Here is a 20,380-nt window from a genome sequence, read left to right on the forward strand (position 1 = left end):
ATTTTCAGCTAGACTGCAAGGAACTTTGTGTTGTTTATTGTTTTCTCAACATATAAACAGAACCTGTTGTGTCATAGGTGCTCAGCTGAGTTTGTTGAGTGGATGGCTGGATCTCTTCAACATGATTTATGCAGATTCCCATTCTAGCTATATGAAGGCTTAAAATAAACTCTTATGAGCTGGTTTGGGAACTTACCCACAATTTGTAACTTGCTCTGTTAGGAATTATATTCCAAGAGTCGTACTGTGGTCTTAACAATAAACATTTGTAAGGCGATTTTAGGTGGCTTGGGGACTGCCCCTGCAGTGGAAGAGTCCTGATGTTGGTAGTGATGACAATAAGGAGACCTTGGCTCAGAGTAGATTTGTGTTTATAAAGAAAATAGTAACATGATTTTAATGTATGAATTGACTAATAACTTCTCCATTTAAAAATATTCAAACTCTGTCTTCAGCAGTAAGTCTACACCAGATATCTAAAGTGAATTTTAGTAAAAAATAGTTAAGAAGTGCTTTGAAAAGTACCAAAGGAGCTTCAGGAGCCTCCGCAGCTGGCAGACCTCCCAGGCCCACCAACACTGGCCTCCTGCTCTTACCCTGGGTGTCAGCCCCTGCCTCCTGTGGCCACCCTGCCCTCCCGCACCCCCCTGGGCTCCCACCTGCCCTGCAACGAGCTAGCAGCTAGCGAGGCCGCCTAATTCATTTGATGATTGCCCGACGCTGAATTTCAGCTTTTGGGTGTTGGCTCCTCCCTGAGCTTTCATCAGCCGTCGCTTCCTCAGTATCCCCGATTGTCTGGAGATCTCTCCTCCCCTTCCCCGCCACCGGCACCTCAGCCCAGCGCACTGTCAGGCCCACTCACAGTGGCCTCTACGTTGCACGAAAAGTGGCATTTTTACATGAATTTCTCCCCCTTTTAATTTGCGCTCTACTCTTCGGCCAGAATCATCTTTTTAAAAGGCCAAGTTCATCATGTCCCTGCTGCGCTTAACAGCCTTTCAGTAGCTTCCTGTTGCCTCTGGAGACAGGACCGGAGTTCTCAGCTGGCCCAGGCCCCCGCGCTCTGCCCCGCTTCGGCTCCATCTGCTCAGCCAAGGTGACTTCTCCCAGCTCCTTCGTCACCCTGTGCTTCCTCCTGCCTCAAGATTTCTGCAGATTGTTCCTCTGCCCTCAGGGCTTGTCCCTCTGTCTTCAGGTCTCAAACATCTCAGAGAAAACCTCCCCGACTGCACAGGGCAGGTGGTCCCTCCCTGCGTACCCCGGAGCACTTCTCCGCCAACTGTAAGCTCTAAGCGCGCATGGACCTTGCCTGTCTTGTCAGCTGGGTTCCCTGCTCCTCAACCTCTCACATCCCACAGAACTCCCCCTCCTTCCTTCCCTCCCTCCGTCCCTCCCTCCGTCCCTCCCTCCGTCCCTCCCTCCCCCCTCCCTCCCTCCCTCCCTCCCTCCCTCCCTCCCTCCCTCCCTCCCTCCCTCCCTCCCTCCCTCCCTCCCTCCTTCCTTCCTTCCTTCCTTCCTTCCTTCCTTCCTTCCTTCCTTTTTCAGAGATGTCCTTCCTTTCATTGTTTCCTCATTACAAACTCTCAGAGAAATATATTCTGCAGTTAACATTCCACAAACCTGGGAGTCCGGGAGAGAGGCCTCTAATTAAGCTACTTCAGTAAGTAATTTTAGAATAGGACAGTAGGTAAGGTCACAGTCCCCCAAGTTAGGTGGCTTGGGTTCAAATTCTGACTTTGAACATCACAAGGAGTGGGACCTTGGGTAAACGACTCTGTCTCCATCCTTGACTCAGTTTCCGCATCTGTAAAGTGGTAGGTTCTTGGGAGAATTAAATCAATCAACAAATGTCAAAATCGTAGAACAGCACCTGGTATATAACACGTTGTGCACCTATTGCCATGATCACTTCTTAAACACAGCCTCTGTGCCACAATTAAACTAGGAACGTTAACCTTGTGAGCGTAGGGCTCGTGTTGGTCTTGTTTATTTTGGTTTGCCCGACGGACAGCACAATACCTAGCACTCAATAGTTACACATTAAATATTTGTGGCAGGAAATCAAGGATGGCTGAGTGGTTATTATTTGTTAGAATCATCATAGTGGAGCACAGCAGAGAAGGGACCTAACCTTCACTGGGCGATTTTCACAAACCTCTCCTTATCTGCAAACTGCAGTAAGAGCTGCACAGGATGGTTGTGAGATTTCAGTGACAATAAAGTATGTAAAAGACTTTCTCCAGTACCCAGCACAGTAAGCTCGCCAATTATGGGCTATTTTCCGAGTTTGGAAGCTAGTAGGTCTCCTTTCTCTGGGTTCCGATGTTAGGTTCTTAGTTCTGCCTCTTTGGCTGTCCTTTATTGTGGCAGTTGTGAAAAGATGACCTTCTGTTTTATCAGCCTCTGATTGTTACGAAATCTCTATGAAAGACCAGCAGACTCTCTGCCTTCAATATTAGCCAACGCTTTCTCTATCCAGAGCCTCCCCCATCCTTCCGGATATTGAGAAGATAAGCGGAAATGATTAGAATGTGCTTTCCAACTCTAAAACATTGTACTACAGGAGTGTGCCACGGGATTAATATAGCGAGATGCCTGTAGAAGTATATGAAGACCGTGTGGCTCTCAACCTTAATGTCTAAGATCGTAGATATGACAGAAATCCATAAACAGCATGTAAAAGCAAATTTATTAAATTCTAGGACAGCTGCATTAACCCGCTGTACACAGCATGTTCTTCAGATGCTGTGGAAAGTGAAAGATGTGGTTGCCATAGAAATGGTTCAGCTATGCCCTTTGGCTAGTAGATTAAGTCCATTTCAACCCAGGAGAAGGGAATGTATTTTGCCTTTTAGTGATATTCACAGATCATTTCTATCACAGATGCAATATAAGTTATTAAAACTCAAATGTTAAACCTATAAACACTGCGCTTTATGAAGACTTTTGTACTTTTGGTAAAACTTAACATTTATATGAAAACCTTAAAAGCTACTACTATCTTTTAGCCTTGGGAAATGTAATTTAAAGTTCTTACCGCTACGATATTATGAAAATCTTCCTTAAAATCCACTCTGCCACATAGTTGGCTTCATTTTCTTTGAAGCTCACATTTTATTTTTGAACCATTTGTCAGAGGCAATGTGTAGTATCGCAAAGGATGCACCAGCGCAGGAAATGCTTTTGAAACGCGGAAAACTCATTTAATAATAACTCATAGTGATCGGTTAGCAGAAAGATTTGTGGCTGGTAGTATTTGGATCCTTATGTAGTCATTTAATCTGGTCTTCAAAATTAAGAAAGTCATTATAAACCTGCAGCCGGGAACACCTGCCAGTTGATGCATCTGCTGCAGGGAGGAATTTGTCAAGGTTAAGCTTCTTGTGCCTGGTTGGGTAAGATAGGTTCTGTGGATAACAAAGCAGCAGCTGGATATTTCTTGTAAACTGGATGAATTTTATGCCATCATAAATCTGACCACTGTTCCTGAAATAGTGCTGCATAAATCTAATTTTTCAGGTGTGATAACTTAAAAGAGATCTGTATTCCTTAGGGAAATAATAACTTCCCTCTCTTCCTGGCACTGGGTGTTCAGTCATGACCTTCCTTTGCCCAGGCCAAGGCTTAGACAACTGCTTCCTTTCCCTGTGATGGGGGGCGACTATTTATGTCAGTGTGTGTGTGTGTGTGTGTGTGTGTGTAATTGGGCATTGAAAGAGAGGAAGAATAGTAGAGAAGTACCACCTTGCTAAATATCCTGAACCAGCCCCTTAAAGTTCTAAATTTGGGTGAGTAAATGATCATGTAGCTCGATTTCCATCTTCCCTGTCCTCCCAACCTCCACTGTCTTTCTCTTAATGTCGTGAAGCCGAGTGAGTCAGTATGCATGAAGATCTGTTAGGACCAGAAGAGAAAGGCCCCAAATCACTTAAGGGTGGAAGAGAGGCGACAGTTTGCTGTTATGCAAACATGAGCATGTTATCAAGGTGTGCACGTAACTCAGTTCAAGAATCATGTTTAGGTTGATTTTTATTTTAAATATATATTTATTTATTTTAAATATATATCTTTATTGATTTTAGAGAGAGGAAGGGAGAGGGAGAGAGACAGAAACATCAATGAAGACAGCCATTGATCGGCTGCCTCCTGCACGCCCCCGCTGGGGATGGAGCCCGCATCCCAGGCATGTGCCCTGACCGGGAATCGAACCTCGGTCTCCTGGATCCCAGGTCGACACTCAACCGCTGAGCCACGCTGGCTGAGCTGGGCAGGGTGGTGATAACTTTTAACCAGTTTGGGAAATGAGGCTAATTGCAGACCAGGAAGGAGCAAATTTAAAGTTAATCCCTTTTAATCAGGGGCTCAGGTGGCTCATATCAAGGCATTTTCTGTGGAAGCTAATGAAACCGACTTCCATCAAGTAAAAAGCACATCTTCCACGTGAGGATTCTTAGTTTTTCCACACCGATCCTGTATCTCCGGGGATAGGACATGCTCTCTTGGCAGGCCCGCCAGCTCGTGTGGAATGATGTACAGTTCCTCCACAGCACTTCCCCCGTCCAATCCTGGGCCTAAGGAGTTCTCCACGGACTGTAGATGTGCTTCTACGGTTTCTAAGCTGTCAGCTGCAATGCCACGTATCTATCAGCTCCATCACCTGACGCTATCAAGTTCCCTGTGATCTCCCGTCACTTCAGACACGCAATCGTGTTCAAATTAAAGCCACTTGTTCCGAACCCATTCTCCATCAGTTATGGGGAAACGAAGCTAAATAATTTATACTGCTATTTAACAGCTATCAGCTAAACTTGGAGCACACATGGCCATAAAAAGGATTTCCCTGAAAAGATAGCCTTACGTGATTCTTTGGAAAATTACTCCCACTCAGTGGACTATCTCCATCCTCAGAAGTCATCAACAGGATGTTGCATTCTGTTTACTCTGGCTACAAATTTGCATGTCAGATCATTCAGTAACCACCATCGACTGCTTTTTGTTTTAAATTGAGGTTAAATTCACATAACGTAAAATCAACCAGTTTAAAGTACACATACAATTCAATGGCATTTGGTGTATTTATAATATTGTGAAACCACCACGCCTTCTATCAAGTTCCAAAACATTTTCATCACCTCAAAAGAAAACCCTATACCCATTAAGCAGTCACTCACCATGCTCTCCCTCCAGCCTGGCACAATCTGCTTTTTTACCTGCTCTGGATATTTCATATAAGTAGAATCATACAATATGTAACCTTTTGTGTCTAGCTTCTCTCATTTAGCATAGTGTCTTCAAGGTCCATCCCCACCATGGCATGAATCAGTACTTAATTTTTTCGCTGACTACTATTCCATTGTGCTCATATGCCACATTTTGTTTATCTATTAATTCACAGATGAACATTTGGGTTGTTTCCACCGTTAGGCTATTGTGAACAGTGCTGCTATAGACATTTATGTACAAATATTCAAGTACCTGCTTAAATTCTTTGAGCTATGTACTTTGGGGTGGAATTGCTAGGTCGTATGGTAATTTTATGTTTAGTTTTCTGAGGAATCGCCACAGTTTTCCACAGTAGCTGCATTATTTTAGATACCAGCAAAGTACAAGATTTCCAATTTGTTCACATTCTTACCACTAATTGTTTCCTTTTTTTTTTTATTTTTAAAGACGGCCATCCTAGTGGGTATAAAGTGCATCTCATTGTGGCTTTGACTTTTATTTCCCTAATGGTCAATGGTGTTGAGCATCTTTTCATGTGCTTATTGGCCATTTGCACATCTCTTTTTGGAGAAATGTCTACAAGTTCTTTGCCCAATTTTTTCAATTGGTTTATCTTTCTGTTGTTGAGTTGCAAGAGCTCTTTATATATTCTGGGTGCAAGTCCTCTTTTGGATATGTGATTTGGAAACATTCTCCTCAGTTATATGGGTTCTCTTTTCAGTTTTTTGATAATGTCCTTTGATGGATGCAAGTTTTTATTTTTGATGAAGTCTAGTTTATCTGTTTTTTTCTTTTGTTGCTCATGGTTTTGGGTCCATATCTAAGAATCCACCAGCTAGTCCAACATCATGAAGATTTACCACTGTGTTTTCTTCTAAGAGTTTTACAGCTTCAAATGTTTTTGTGAGGTTAGCACAGCATGAACGCTAAAAGAAAAAAGAGATAAAGTTTATGGACTAACCTGCTCCAGAGAGAGTTTATCTAATGCTAAAGACTTTTTGTTTTTAGCACTGTATAATTAGAAGTTGGTTCTGGATTCTGCTACCTAGACTTCTACCTTGTCCTCTCAGCATCTAATTAACAGAGATTGTTAACTGAAAGCCAAGTGAGAAAAAGACAACAAGAGAGTCATTGTAGCCCGTGGAAGATGGGCAGATGGTTCCATGACAAGATGCCAAGCTTCTTACCAAATGAAGGCATACAGCACAAACCAGTCTCTGCTGTGGTTCAAAATATTTTACCTACGACATAAATTCATTTCATTTCTTAAACAGCTCCAGCAGTGAATATCTTTTATTGAATATCAAGGCAAAGCCTCCACCACTAAGATGTTAGACACAGCTTTGAAATGAGTAGTAGGTTGCCCTCAGAATGCTACCCAACAAGCAGGGCCAGCCTTTGGAAAACCGGACTAGAGATTAAGTTTGTCTTTAGGACCTATTGTACTTACTAAGGTTTCAGAGAAAGACGGGACAGCCTTTGGCCCCGTATAGGAATGCTTTTCTTGGTAGAGCCTCCATAGATTTTTAGATTTGCAGGCTGAGAAATTATTATTTTTTATTTCTTACAAAATTGTTCAAGTTGAGGGGGAGCTCATTTATTCTAATCTAACTCACAAGAGGCTGCTTTATGAAAGGATGCCAGTTTCAGAATTTACAGTGGGCAGAATTTCTATCTGCCCAGATGCCCCCATTGGCTATTTGCTCCAACTCCTCTCTCTTAGAGGTAAATCCACATTGGAGAACAAGTTGTCGGTGCTGCATTTTGGTAGAAATTCAGTAAAAGTGTGTGTGGTGAGTCCAGATAGTGTGGATATTTACCAGACCCTCTCTGCTCACAGTATCAGGGAACTTACATATCAATATTAGTTGATTTTCTCCAAAAAGTTTCTGTCTTTCAACAGCTACACTGTTCATTCCTATACAGCTATTCTCTTTGGTAGGTGGTGGCCTGGATAAAAGCATATTCAGAGTATCTAGGAACATTGCTCTACTTACATTTCTCTGCCAACAGTTCCTTCCATACCAGGGAAGATCTTACTCTTCTATTAATAATCTAAAGCCCTATTCACAAACGGCTCCCCCCAGCTTACACTTTGAGTCATCCAGTAGTTTCAATAACTTAAAAATAAGCTTCTGAGCCACCCAGGTAGGAGAAAGTTAATGGTGCTTTATTTTCTCTTCTTTTTATCTCTCAAAAAGTAAGAAGGCACCTGAAAAAAAAAGTTAGAGCATTTAAGACTTTTCTTCTCACACCCCAAAGCATGACGTGACTGCGGGCCGGCTGTGCGGCTCAGCTGGCTGGGGCAGTGTCCGGCACACTGCGGCCGCAGGTTTGACGCGGGTCAGGGCACCTGCCCAGGCTGCAGGCCAGCCCTGGTCAGGGGAGTGCGGGAGGCAGCCAATCAGTGTCTCTCTCTCTCCCTTCCCCTCTCTAAAATTAATACAAACTAACAAACAAAACACACGCTCGGTTGAGGGTTAAATAGAAAGCACTTCTGGGGACCAACAGCATATGCCTCAGGGCTCCTCAGGACGGGCTCGGGTGTCGCCAGCAGCACACAAGCTGGTTTCAGCTGCCCCACAGGGAGAGCTTTTATTTTTAAGGCTGTACATTTATGGCAATATGTTATAAAAAACCCAGATTAGCAAACTCAGGATGTCATAGATACTATTGCTTAGGATGAAGCAAAAGTGCAAAAAAAAATTAATTATTTTAAAGAATTACACTGACTTATATTAAGAACTGACTTACATTAAGGAAGAATTACATCAAGATAAGAGTGTAGGTGGTTCGAGGACACAGCGAAGTTGATAAAGGTAGGGCCCAAAGACTAAAACTGGAGCAGCAGAAATTTATTTCTTATCTTAAGTAACACATTTTTAGAAACATTTATGCGGTATGTCTCGATAGCTGACTTAATACATCCAGCTAATCATATCCCATTCCTTACCTTCTGCTCTGACTGGTTAGAAACGCTTACCCTGCCTCGACGGCTTAACAGGACAGTATCTCAGCTTCGTTTGAGGAAACAAAATGCTTACCACGGCAAGCTCGCCACGGGACAGCTTCTCCCAAGTCCCTTCGCATCCGAGCATTCGGATTCAGCAGTTATCTATAAATGCACTCCCTTGTGATTGTGCCCCGTCCTGACGCGCTCTTATCACAGGTCAGCCTCGCCTTCTCCCCGGTCTTTCTGTTCACTCACTCCTGAGCTGCAGCTCTCTTGAAACTTCCATTTAGCAATTTATTTTCCCATCTGGCACTAAATTTACATTATTTCCCTTATCCATGACATTTTTATCTGCTTTTCTTCCTGGTTCTTTCTGCCTACTGCAACACTTGGTGCAAATAATGACAACAAAAATAGATATAATTACTGGCTATTTTTATAAAATTAAGTGTCGCTTGCCCATGTTCTATTCTAGGTAGATTCTAACTAAATAATTGACATTGGTCCTCTGAAGTCAAAGTGTCCTTCCCTCTGGGGAGGCTGGATAAAAGTAATGCCAGCTTGCTTTCTGCCTGCCTTTTCTTAGGTCTGAGGCAGGCTTCCAACACTCCTGTTAGGACAGCACAAGAATCTGAGCATCATCACTGGGTAGGCTCCAGCTCTGAGAAACCCATGACTTTCTTAATCAAACTAAGAGACAGTGGCTCCTTTTGGTACATGTTTACAAACCACTTAAAGTAAGTGACTTAAAGTAAGTCATTTCTGCAGATTTCTTAGTTTTAATATCAGAATATCAAAGTTAACCTTTTCTTGACCTCCCCCTCAAATTTTGGAGCTATGTCCTATTTGGAGCCTTAATGAATCACTGCACTCTTCCATCTCTACATCCAGGCCCTGGTCCATGCCCTGTGATAGGGCCTTCCTGCCTCAGTTAGGTGCCCATTTGTAAAGTGGTCTTTGCCAACAAGGTTTCTGTTGATTAAAACATGTGACTACAAAAAGGCAATTCTTCCCCAATGAATGTGTGGGTTTAAGGGCATAGTATGCCTGTCCATATGGAGGCAAGAATAATTGAAATGTAAATGAGCTTTATGTTGTAGTAAGAGGGACAGGATAAAGGTTCTGGAAGTACTGGAAGTATAACTATGAGAGAAAAAGATGGACAAGGTGAAATGTAGAAGTTACTTAAAGAGAAAGTTCTAGAAGCATCGGAAACTAGAGCAGGAATAGGAGGTTGTAAGGATGTTAGGCTAGTCCAGTGGGACAAGTACGTTAGTTTTATACAGATAAGTTATCCAGAAAAGAGGAAACAACAGCTTATATCACTTCATGTGACCAGATGGAAGAGATCTTGGGATGAGAAATCTGATAGAGTTTAGGATGGAATCCAAATAGAACGAACTAGTCAAGCAATATCTGGAGGTTGCAGAAAGAATGTTGTCTTCAGTTGGGATCAAGGACACTATCTGGTGGCCAAAACTGTGCTGACCAGGCAGTGAAGTTTGAGAGACAATCTGTTAAAATTGGGTTTAATGAGTTAGGAATCATCGAGCTGGTTTCAGAAGCCCGACTGTACCCTGGTCCCTCTGGATAATTTGTCTGCTGAAATTTCCTCACTGTAGAACCTTGGTGAAACCTAAGTGACTGACTGGGCTGAGATAACAAGACCCAAAAAGGAGGGGAAATAGAGATAAAATAATAATAATAAAATAAAAGGAAAAAGTCACAGTCCATACGGCAGGTGGTGATGGGGAAACTTACCAGGCATGGAATTCTAGGACGATTCTTCCTGGGAGTACTCTGATATATTTTTGTCCCAAGGTATAAAAAGGGTTATTTTGAAGTATGATATCTTTCTAGTACCCTTCAAATTCTTCCACGTCTAGTTCTGAGATTAAACTAAGGTGGGTCACTATGCACTTTTAAAAAAATACACACTGAAGTCCAGTGTATAACGGAAGTATAAGTACATTTTCCTTCAAATCAGATCTTCCGGATGTCAGAAGTTAAACCAAAGAAACACATGACCAAATACTTTAATCTCTATCCTTCCACCACAATTTGATAAAACTCCAAACACAGTATTTCTTAGAACTTCTCCCCTCCCGCCCCCTTCCCCAGAGACCAATTTCATTTTAAATAGAGTTTTTGTTGTTTTTAAACAAAACTTCTCATTGAATTGAGTGGTTGTCATAGACAGTACAACACTTTGACTTGGGGATGTGGGAGAGATGAAAATGAAGTGACTTGGTGGTAGAATCAGACCTTTAAGTGAAAAGGTGAAAACAGGGCATATGACACTGCTATCTCAGAAATGGGAGACCCGTGTCAAGTGTCGGCAGTAGATGGCACCTGGCTCAGGGATAGCCATCAGCCAGATAAGACAAACCTGGGGATACTATCCTGGGCTCTTTATTTAGTGCCCCACCCCCATGCACTGCAGTGGGATAAAAATTCAGGAGGTAATTCACAAAAGAGAGAAAAAGGTGATTCACATTGCGGGCAATAGGACACGACTTTCCTAAACATACACTTGGCACCAGAGTCTAGACAGAATCGACCACTGGCACATACAGGCCCGAGGGAGCAGGTGGGTGGGTAGGGTGACGGACAAGGCTTTTTTTGAGAAGGGAACCACCACGTTAAAAGCTGCCACTTTGTCTTCTTTCTCTACCTTTTCTCGGTCTTGATTCATGCTGCTTCCTCTACATCTCCCCATCATGGTATGAACAGCTGCTGAGTCTCACATTAGGAAATTGTTGAAAGGGAGCCACGCTAGGATGGATACCTAAAACGGTATTCATCTCCAAGGCAAAGTAAGTGAGAACTCATGCCCCACTCTTGATATTTAGGCTGTTTGTAGTCCTCTGTGATTTCCCCCCCACAAAGGTGTCCCTGATGTTCACTGTAACTGTTCCCTGTCCCTGCGGAATGGCCCTGTTCAGACACCATGTCTTCTGCACTGCACATATACTGAGCACCTATTCTACACGCTCAGTGGACATTCATGGGGAAGGGCCTGCAAGTGGGTGTGATCTTCCCTTGTGTTTGCAGCTTCCAGGCATTCTAAGCTCTCTCACAAGCCCACACTCAGCCGTTTGCAATTCATTTTTTAAAAATTAGCTATGTTGTTCTTACCTGCTTATGGGCACCTGGAGTTTCTTCCTCCTGTGCTCTGCCACAAGTGAGCCAATGTTCTCAACCATCTCTCCTTGGAAGTTTTTGTCCTTTCTCGGATTTCAATGTACATTGTTGGCCTGTGATATCAGCTATTTGATGGGTTTAAGAAAAAGTATGATTATGTTGATCATCCTGCCTTTTCTTTCTTTTTAGAGTGAAAATAATGTTCTTTTCAGTTTTCTATATCCCAGGTGGAAGTGGAATTATGTTTACTTTTAAATATATTTGATTTGGGCTGATGGCAGGAAAAGCATGAAGGTATTTCTAAGTAGTTACAAATGTAAGACAAAGGACATGAAAATTCAAGTGTTATTTGTGGATGTGGTTGATTATCCAAGCTCAGAGAAGAGATACTTTAGAGGAAGAATACACTAGGATGAGGTCCCATCCTACAATTTTCTGTTGCTAGGCACCTGGGACTTTCCACCCTGGTGACCTTCTGTACCTGGCCCAGCATCCTTGCTCTGCTCATGTCTGCCTGCTTACCACATTATCATGAAAATATTACTTGAAATACAAAAATTTTAAAAATAAGTTGAGCCCGGCCGGCCTGGCTCAGCGGTTGAGCATCGACCTATGATCCAGGAGACTGAGGTTCAATTCCTGGTCGGGGCACATGCCCAGGTTGTGGGTTTGATCCCCATAAGGGGGCGGTCAGGAGGCAGCAAATCAATAACTCTCATCATTGATGTTTCTATCTCTCTCTCTCCCTCTCCCTGAAATCAATAAAGATATATTTTAAAAAATAATATAAATTTAATGAAATAATAATTTAATAAAATTAAATAAATAATAATTAATATAAATTTAAATAGCCACATGTGCCTAGTGTAGGTATGGCTAGGGGCTACTGTATTGGACAATGCATCTCTAGATCAACCTTAAACTATTACAGGGTTAAACAGAATAATGCAGAAGATTGCTGTATCCAAACAAGTGTACTTCTACAGTCTTTTGTCTTTGGGATGCAGTTCAATGTTAATTTAATGAGATTTTGTTCATATTAGTCAAAATGAGACTTGCGTGGACTCTACTTTCCCTTACATGTCACAGCTGATTGGTCACCAAGTCTTATCCTGCATCTTAAACTATCTTAAAAATATCGCCTCCTTTCCATCTCCACTGTCATTGTACAGGCTCTAACTGACCTTTATGCTTCTAATAACTTTTCCAGTTTTCTCTTTACTACCACTCTTGCTCCTCTCCATTTCACTTCCTACCTGTTATAGGGTAATCTTTCCTAAAAACAACCTCACTGTATCACTTTCCTGCTTCGAATACAGTTCACACTCAAAATGTTGTCCATGGTAGGAAGCATCGCGCGAAGCTCATTAGAAATGCAGAATCTCAGGCTCCACCCCAAACTAACTGAATCAGGATCTGCATTCTAGTGAATTCTACAAAGGTGATTTTCATGCATACTCAAGTTTGAGAAGCGCTGTTGCAGGATGAAGTCCAAACTCCTTAGCGTATCTTTGAGGTTCTAGTTCAGCTCAGTTTCTAGCCTCATCTCCAGCAACTGTCCCTTCCCAATCTCCTAAAATCCATACTCCCAAGCATACAAAATAATTTGCATTTCCATGTATTCATCTTTGTTCCTCTGCCTAAATAAGTTTCTTTCCTGGTCTGAAAACCAAAATTTTTCTTACTATGGTTTCTCATAAGAGTTAGGCACATTCCCTTTGCAGTCCCACTGAATTTTATAGATACCTCTCTTATAGCATGTACCACAGTGGATTATAAGTATTTGTATGTCTCTCATACTAGACATTATTTCTTACACAGTTACGTTGTCCTTGATAGTTCCCAATACATGCTTGCTGTTTGAATGTTTCAGAAGTGAATATTAGGTAATGGTAGTATTTCATAGAATCATTACATTTGAAAGGATAGAGAATCTTACTGATCACTTTGTAGAGGATTTTTACATTACAAGAGGAAAACTGAAGCCCCTAAAGTTGAATGACTTTTCCAAAACTATTGGCATGGTGACACTGTTTCTTTATATACTAGTCACCCAACAAAATATCCAGCCAATAAATATGATAAACATTTTTCTCTCTCTGGTATTTGGATGACCTAAATTTCCTTTGACTAAGTAAAGACTCTAATAAAGTTGCATTATTCTTGATATCTTTTGCTAATCTTTTCTTCACCTTTCCATTGTGGGAAATGACAGGACTCTTCTATCTCCCTTTCAGTCTAGTGTTATATGACGCTAATCAGAAAGATAGTGAAGTAATTAGGGATGCAGTACCATCACTACACAGCTGATAGTAAGCTTTGCATCTCCTTTCATCAGATCTAGGATGTGGTTTCTAGAATTTCACTGTGTCTGGCAGAGTAAAGAACATGGACGAAAGCAATTGGATCAGGCCCCATCTAGATAAGACTAAAACGATCCTCTTAGGCAGAGGGAGACATTTGAAGTATACGGCAGCCAGTTCACATTGTAGAAGATAAGCCCACCCTTTGTCGCTGAGAGCCACAATTTTGTGGGAAATCTTGGATTGCAGGCTATTCCTAAGTGATTAGATTTTTGGCTGAGACTTCTACAATCACTTCCCACCTGCTTTCAAATAAACAACTATTATCTTTTCTCACATTTGGGAAGCTTGCTATGACTTTATCTTCTTGCACTGTATGTCAGCCTATGTAAATAATGTCTATATCAATTATTATTCTTGTCTTACAAATCCTGGGCAGTTTCATCCACTTTTGCTAGGAGATGGGCTTGATAGTCCTGATATTCCAATTAGTTATTTCTGGATTCCAGCTGGGGTCAAAATCTTGTCCTAGGAGAGAATATAAGCTAATCAGTGTAATTTACTTTTTTCCAACGAAGAATTCATTAACTCTATTTCAACCAAATTTATTAAATGTCTAGCACGTAGTATGGTAATTATAGGATGGTTGTGACATGAACCTTTCCTCTAGGAACATATTGTTCAAATTTTATAGATTTTCTATACCCATTGCATATTGTGTATTTGAACCTAATTCATATTACACTAAACACAGCATGACCATAAAAATCTGAGGTGCAAACTGGGATACTTTTGAGAGGGAAAGGAGCTGCAATTAATAATTATACCTGATCAACAGATTAAATGACTGTCCTTGGGCAAATGGGATAGTGTCAGGTAAACTGGAACATAATTAAACATCAGTTTCCACGTTATAATTGGTTTTTTTACATTTTAAGTATGGTAGTTATTAGGGAGCAAGTTTGGTTAAATATAACTATTTTGTGATAGCTATTATATGTCAGACACTAAAGTAAAAGTGTATTCAGATTAAGTCAGGGAAACAGAATATATACATATAATCACTTTAAACAATTGTGTATAGTGGCATGAATATTGGATAGGGAGGTGGGAGACATAGATTGGAAAATTTGCCTTGATATTCAATCTCTTCCTTTGTTCAAAATACCCTTCAGGCTGCTTTCTTACCTGAATAAAATGATACTAATTTTTCATAGGATGGTGTGAGAAGGCAGTAAAAAATGTGACAACAGTTAACAGAGTTATCCATCAGAAATGAACGCTTGATCAAGTGTTGAGTTTGCTGATTCCCTAGTTTAGTGAAAGGCAGTCAGAGTAGAAGTTAGAGACTTATTCTCTTTCTAAAAACTTTCATTAGGATGAATTTTTTACTACTTTCCATGGCCAATTTTGCCCCCATTCATACCCCCGTCTATATTATTTTGAAGTAAATCTCAGATATTACATAATTTCATCCATAGGTATTTCAGTATGTTACTAAGGATTCTTTGTTTTAACATCATTATGATATCATTATTAACCTAAGAAAACAGTAATTTCTAATTATCATCAAGTACTTAGTTACTGTCCAAATTTCTAGCTCTCTTATAAATGTTTTTTCCATTTTTTTCCTTTAACAATCAAGGTCCAAGTGAGGTCTATGAATCCTTGTATTTAGTTAATGTCTTTTAAGCTTCATTTAAAGTATAGATTCCCTATTTCATCTCTTATTTTTTCCTTGGAATATATTTGTTGAAAATAACCTAGGATTTGTCCCATAGAATGCTCTGTAGAGTATTCCACGGATGGCAGTCCTATGGTGCAGTTTGATGTGGCCTCTGTCCTCAGTATTGCCCGTAAATTGGTGGGTGGATCTAGATGCTCAAATAACTTTTATTTATTTATTTTTTTGGCAAGACAACTTCACAGGCTGTGTTTTGTTCTTCCATCAGGAAGCACATAATGCCTGGTTGATTATCTTTTATGATATTAGCACCTGTTGCTATTTAATTAATATTTATATCCATTTGTTCGAGGTTTTTAATTTATTTCTGATATCACAAAATTCACTTTTTGTTTTAAAATATTTTTATCGATTTTTAGAGAGAAAGGAGGGGAGAGGGAGAGAGAAAGAGAAGCATCGATGTGAGAGCAGATCATTGATTAGCTGCCTCCTGCACACCCCGGCCCCTGCCCCAACCAGGCATGTGCCCTGATCAGGAATTAACCAGCAACCTTTTGGTGCTGATGCCCAAACAACAAACAACTGAGCCACAGTGGCTAGAGCTTTTTTTTTTTTTTTTTTTAACTTCTGCAGTGTTCAGAGTTGTAATTAAGACAAAGATGTAAATAAAATTGTAACATTAGTTATGCTTATATGTCCCAACCTCTGATATTGACCAATTTCACTTTAAAGATGTGCTCATTGATTGCCAGGAGGGAACAAAAATAGAAATAACTTTATAACGCTATCAATGAAAGATGATTAGAATATGATTTTTCCAGATCCTTTTAATATAAAGGCCTCTATGTGTTTTATGACATAATAATTAAGAAATAACCTCCTATATTGCTAAATACACAAAAAGTAATTAATAAAGCTTATCTACATTAACATCCACTAAATTTTTCATTACGTCTTGGCTTCAAATCCCAATAATTAAACCATACTAATCTCTAGCTTATTTTCTAGGAACAAACAATGTATACTTTCTCCGATGCTGTGCTCTTTTGTTATCACTAATAAAATACTGTTATTTTAATTTAAAATGACAGTATAGTCCTATAACCATAGCTAAGCACTTGCAGTTACTTTTCCAATAACACTGATTAACTTTTGATGAATCAGTCATATTCTTCTATCCAGTTCCTGGTGAAGAAATAACATGTTATCATCTGACAACTGGCAAAGACTAACAGTCAGCTGTGGCCACTGCACTGGATGACTCACCCAGGGATCTAAACCATGACCTTGACCTCATTATCATGTTATAATCTACTGAGCAAAATAGCCAGTAAAATAAATTCTGAAGACAGGAAGTAAAAAATTCTGCTATTTGCGTCTTTAAGCCCAACCATGCACATCTGTGTCCTTTCAGGAACGCTATTAGCAGGTGTTTTGGATATGAATGAGGAACCAAAGGCAGGATGTTATCCTGAACATCAAAGCTGATCATGCCTGTTCTCTGGCTAAAAAAACCTCCACAGCCTGTCTAGTGACTAGAGGACAAGTTCAAATCTACCATAGCATGTAAGGTTGTAACATAATCTTGCCACAACCTATTTTTCCAGCTTTCTCTCTTGCTACAACTCCCTGCCTCCCTCTCTATACACTCCAATAACAGTAATTTTTATCATTATTTTATGACTGCTCATGTAATTGTGCAGCATATATTTATTGAGTCCCTATAATATATGACAGTTTGATAGGCCCTGGGGAAACTGGAGTAAAAGGCATATTCCTTGCCCTGCCCTTAAAGAATTCATGGTCTAGCTGAGGGGACAGACAGGGAAATAAATGGCTATGACACCAAGTGACAAGTGCTATCTGAGAGCAATGTATGTACAGTGCCTGGGGCAAACAGACAGGAGAGGGAGGGAGGGAGGAGCATATGGTGAAGACAAATAAGTAAACTGACTGAGTTATGTGACAGTAGAAAAGGTGATTTAAACAGGGAATATAGCCCTAGCCAGTTTGGTTCAGTGGTTAGAGCATCGGCCTGTGGACTGAAGGGTCCTGGGTTTGATTCCAGCCAAGGGCACGTACCTCGGCTGCAAGATCCATCCCTGGCCCCAGTTGGGGTGTGTGTGGGAAGCAACCAATCGTTGTGGCTCTCTCACATCAATGTTTCTATCTCTCTCTCTCTCTTTCCCTCCCTTCCACTCTTTCTGAAAAGCAATGGAAAAAATATGCTCAGTGAGGGTAAAAAAATAAATAAATTTGGCCTACTACTTTGAAAAGTAGCCCATTTAAAATTCTATGTGATACTTTTTTGTTTTTTTAAATCCTCACCTGAGGATATGGTTATTGATTTTAGAGAGAAGAATGGAGAGAAACATCGATTGGTTGCCTCTCGCATGTGCCCCAACCAGGGAACAAAACACGCAACCCTGGCATGTCCTCTGAGAGGGAACTGAACCCACGACCTTTCAGGGTAGGGACGACACTCCAACTCCAGCCGACCCACACTGGTCAGGGCTCTATGTGATATTCTATCTATATGATATGCAAGTTTTTATTTTGAAAAGGTGTATGAATCAGGGTAGAAGATGATTTTAAGATATATTCACTCCTAAGGATTCCCTTTCATAGGAAAGACACAAATAGTTGTAGTAAAGAAACGTAAAAAGGAAACAGTTACAGTAGGTTACTCGCTTCTGCTTCAATCCTATAAGAAGTCGGTGCCCCAGTAATACCCACTCATGCACATGATATTTCATATGCTGGCACTTTCTCCAGGCAGGTGAGAGCCAGTGGGGGTGCAGGTAGACACAGCTGCAGGCGCACAGCATGTTATGTCCAAAATTGTCCAATTTGCACAACCATTTTTAAGTTCAGATTTTATGTACTCAAAATAACTATACTATTTTAACCTTAGAGTTTCAGCCTCTGAGTAGGATGTGTATTCTGGCTTCTGTTTCTGCTTGGGTTGATAGCTGGCTGGGGAATGGAGGTGGTGTTACTCCTTCAAGTCTGGCTCAGAAATAGTTGAATAAGATAGAATATTCCACCCATCCTTTAAATTTTTTTTAGTTCTGCTCTCCTCCCTTTTAAAGGGGCTCTGAGATATTTTCGTGGCACAAAGGGTTTCCTAGGCTCGTCATAGGTATGTGTGCTTATTGGTACTTGCCATTGCATATGAGTGGAAAGGGAAGTGTGACTGTTAGAAAACTCGACATTTCGATTTTAGGTTAAAAAAAAGTTCAGCCTCCTAGAAGTGTCCTTTGTGCTTGTTTTCCACTTCCCAGTTTCTACTGCATTATCTATTTTGCAATGCACACAGTGTAGTTCTCAACTTTCACTATATGTTAGTCACTTGGAAAATTTTAAAACTATACCCATGACAAGGGTCCTAACCCCAGATATTTGATGATACTTTTATTTATTTTAAAAATATCTTTATTGATTTCAGAGAGAGGAAAGGAGAGGGAGAGAGATAGAAACATCAATGATGAGAGAGTAACTGATCGGCTGCCTCCTGCGTGCCCCTGACTGGGGATAGAGCCCGCAACCTGGGTGCCCCGAACTTCAGGAATTGAACCCTGATAGCCTGGATCCTAGGTCGAGGCTCAACGGCTGAGCCACGCCCAGCCAGACTGATGGTACTTTTAAAAAGTGACCCAGGTAATTTTAATGTGCAGCCAGGGCTGAAAACCACTGTGGTTTCAAACTGGAGTAAAAATATCTGGGTTCCAGTTGCAGTGCTGCCATTTACTAGCTGGTTTATCTTAGTACCCAATTTACCATGAGGCTGATCAGAGATTTATAAAAGTTCTCTAACTCTGCCCTGGCAGGTGTGGCTCAGGTAGCTGAGCATCCTCCCAGGCACCAAAAGGTGGCCAGCTTGATTCTGGGTCAGGGCACTGCCCAGGTTGCAGCTCGATCCCGGCAGGGGGTGTGCAGGAGGCAGCCCAGTGACGTCCCTCTCTCTCTCAAATCAATAAACACGTATTTTAAAAAAATTCTCTAACTCTAAAACAAAATTAAATAAATCGAGATTCCACACTATCATCTAGTTTCCTCAGCTCCAAAGAGACGAAAACTGAACTATGTGGAGTATGAGAGTTCGGTTTGAATCAGAGGAGTAGTAATACAATAAAATAAGCATTAAACGTCCCCCTCTTGCCTCCTCCCAACCACAAGGCAAGGGAGAAAAAACACAGAAGTTTAAGCTCAGCAATCACAAGAGACTTCTCGGGCTGCTTCGTCCCCTGCTCTCACCTGGGGAGCAGCGGGCGGAGGGACAGAACTGACCGCACACCGAGAGGGTAAATATAATGTAAACCCGAAGGCCTCACGCTGCCCCTCAGACCGCGGGCGGGCCTGGCTCTGAACGCGAGCAGGGGGTGCACAGACGCGTCCCCTCCCGCCCCCCGCAGACGAGGCGGCCCCCGCCCCGCCCCGCCCGAGGGCAGCCCCGCGGCTCCCCGAGCGGCGGCCCCGGGGTCCCCGACCTCCTTCCCCGAGCCCATCTCCGCGCTTCAAGAACCAGGCTCCGACTCTAACCGGCCCCCCAGCTTCTTTGCCTCTTCCCTCCAGACTAGGCTCGCCCCAAAGGCTCAGGAGGCCGAAGCCCTTGGCCCAGGCGCCGGCTCGGGGTGACCCCAGCCCTCGCGCCCCCCAGCCTGCCGTCTCCTCGCCCTCGCACCTCGCCGGGCAAACGCTGGGCCCCCCGCTCCCAGGTCTTCCCCTCAGGACCCTCCCGGGGGTTTTTGTTTTCGTTTTTGCCGCCAGCCCCCTTTTCCAGAACTTCCTCATCCTTGCCCCCCCCCCGGGGGGCCTGGACATCACCTGCGCTCGTACCTCCCGCCCCCCCCACACGAGTAACCCCTTGCACCTCCCGGCCAGACATCCCCGGGGCCCCCCAAGGCCCACGTTCCCTCCTTCCGGGACCCCGCCAGGACTCCCCGGACCCCTCCACCGGCCCACGCGCCCGGGCGCGCTCCTCCTCCACTTTCCCAAACTGTGGGCGCCCTTACTCCCCGTCACACCCCATCTCCCGGCCTGAGATTCCCCCCACTCCAGTCGCCAGGCTCC

The sequence above is a fragment of the Miniopterus schreibersii genome, assembly GCF_964146895.1.
Source record: "Miniopterus schreibersii genome assembly, chromosome: 17".
NCBI lineage: Eukaryota > Metazoa > Chordata > Mammalia > Chiroptera > Miniopteridae > Miniopterus > Miniopterus schreibersii.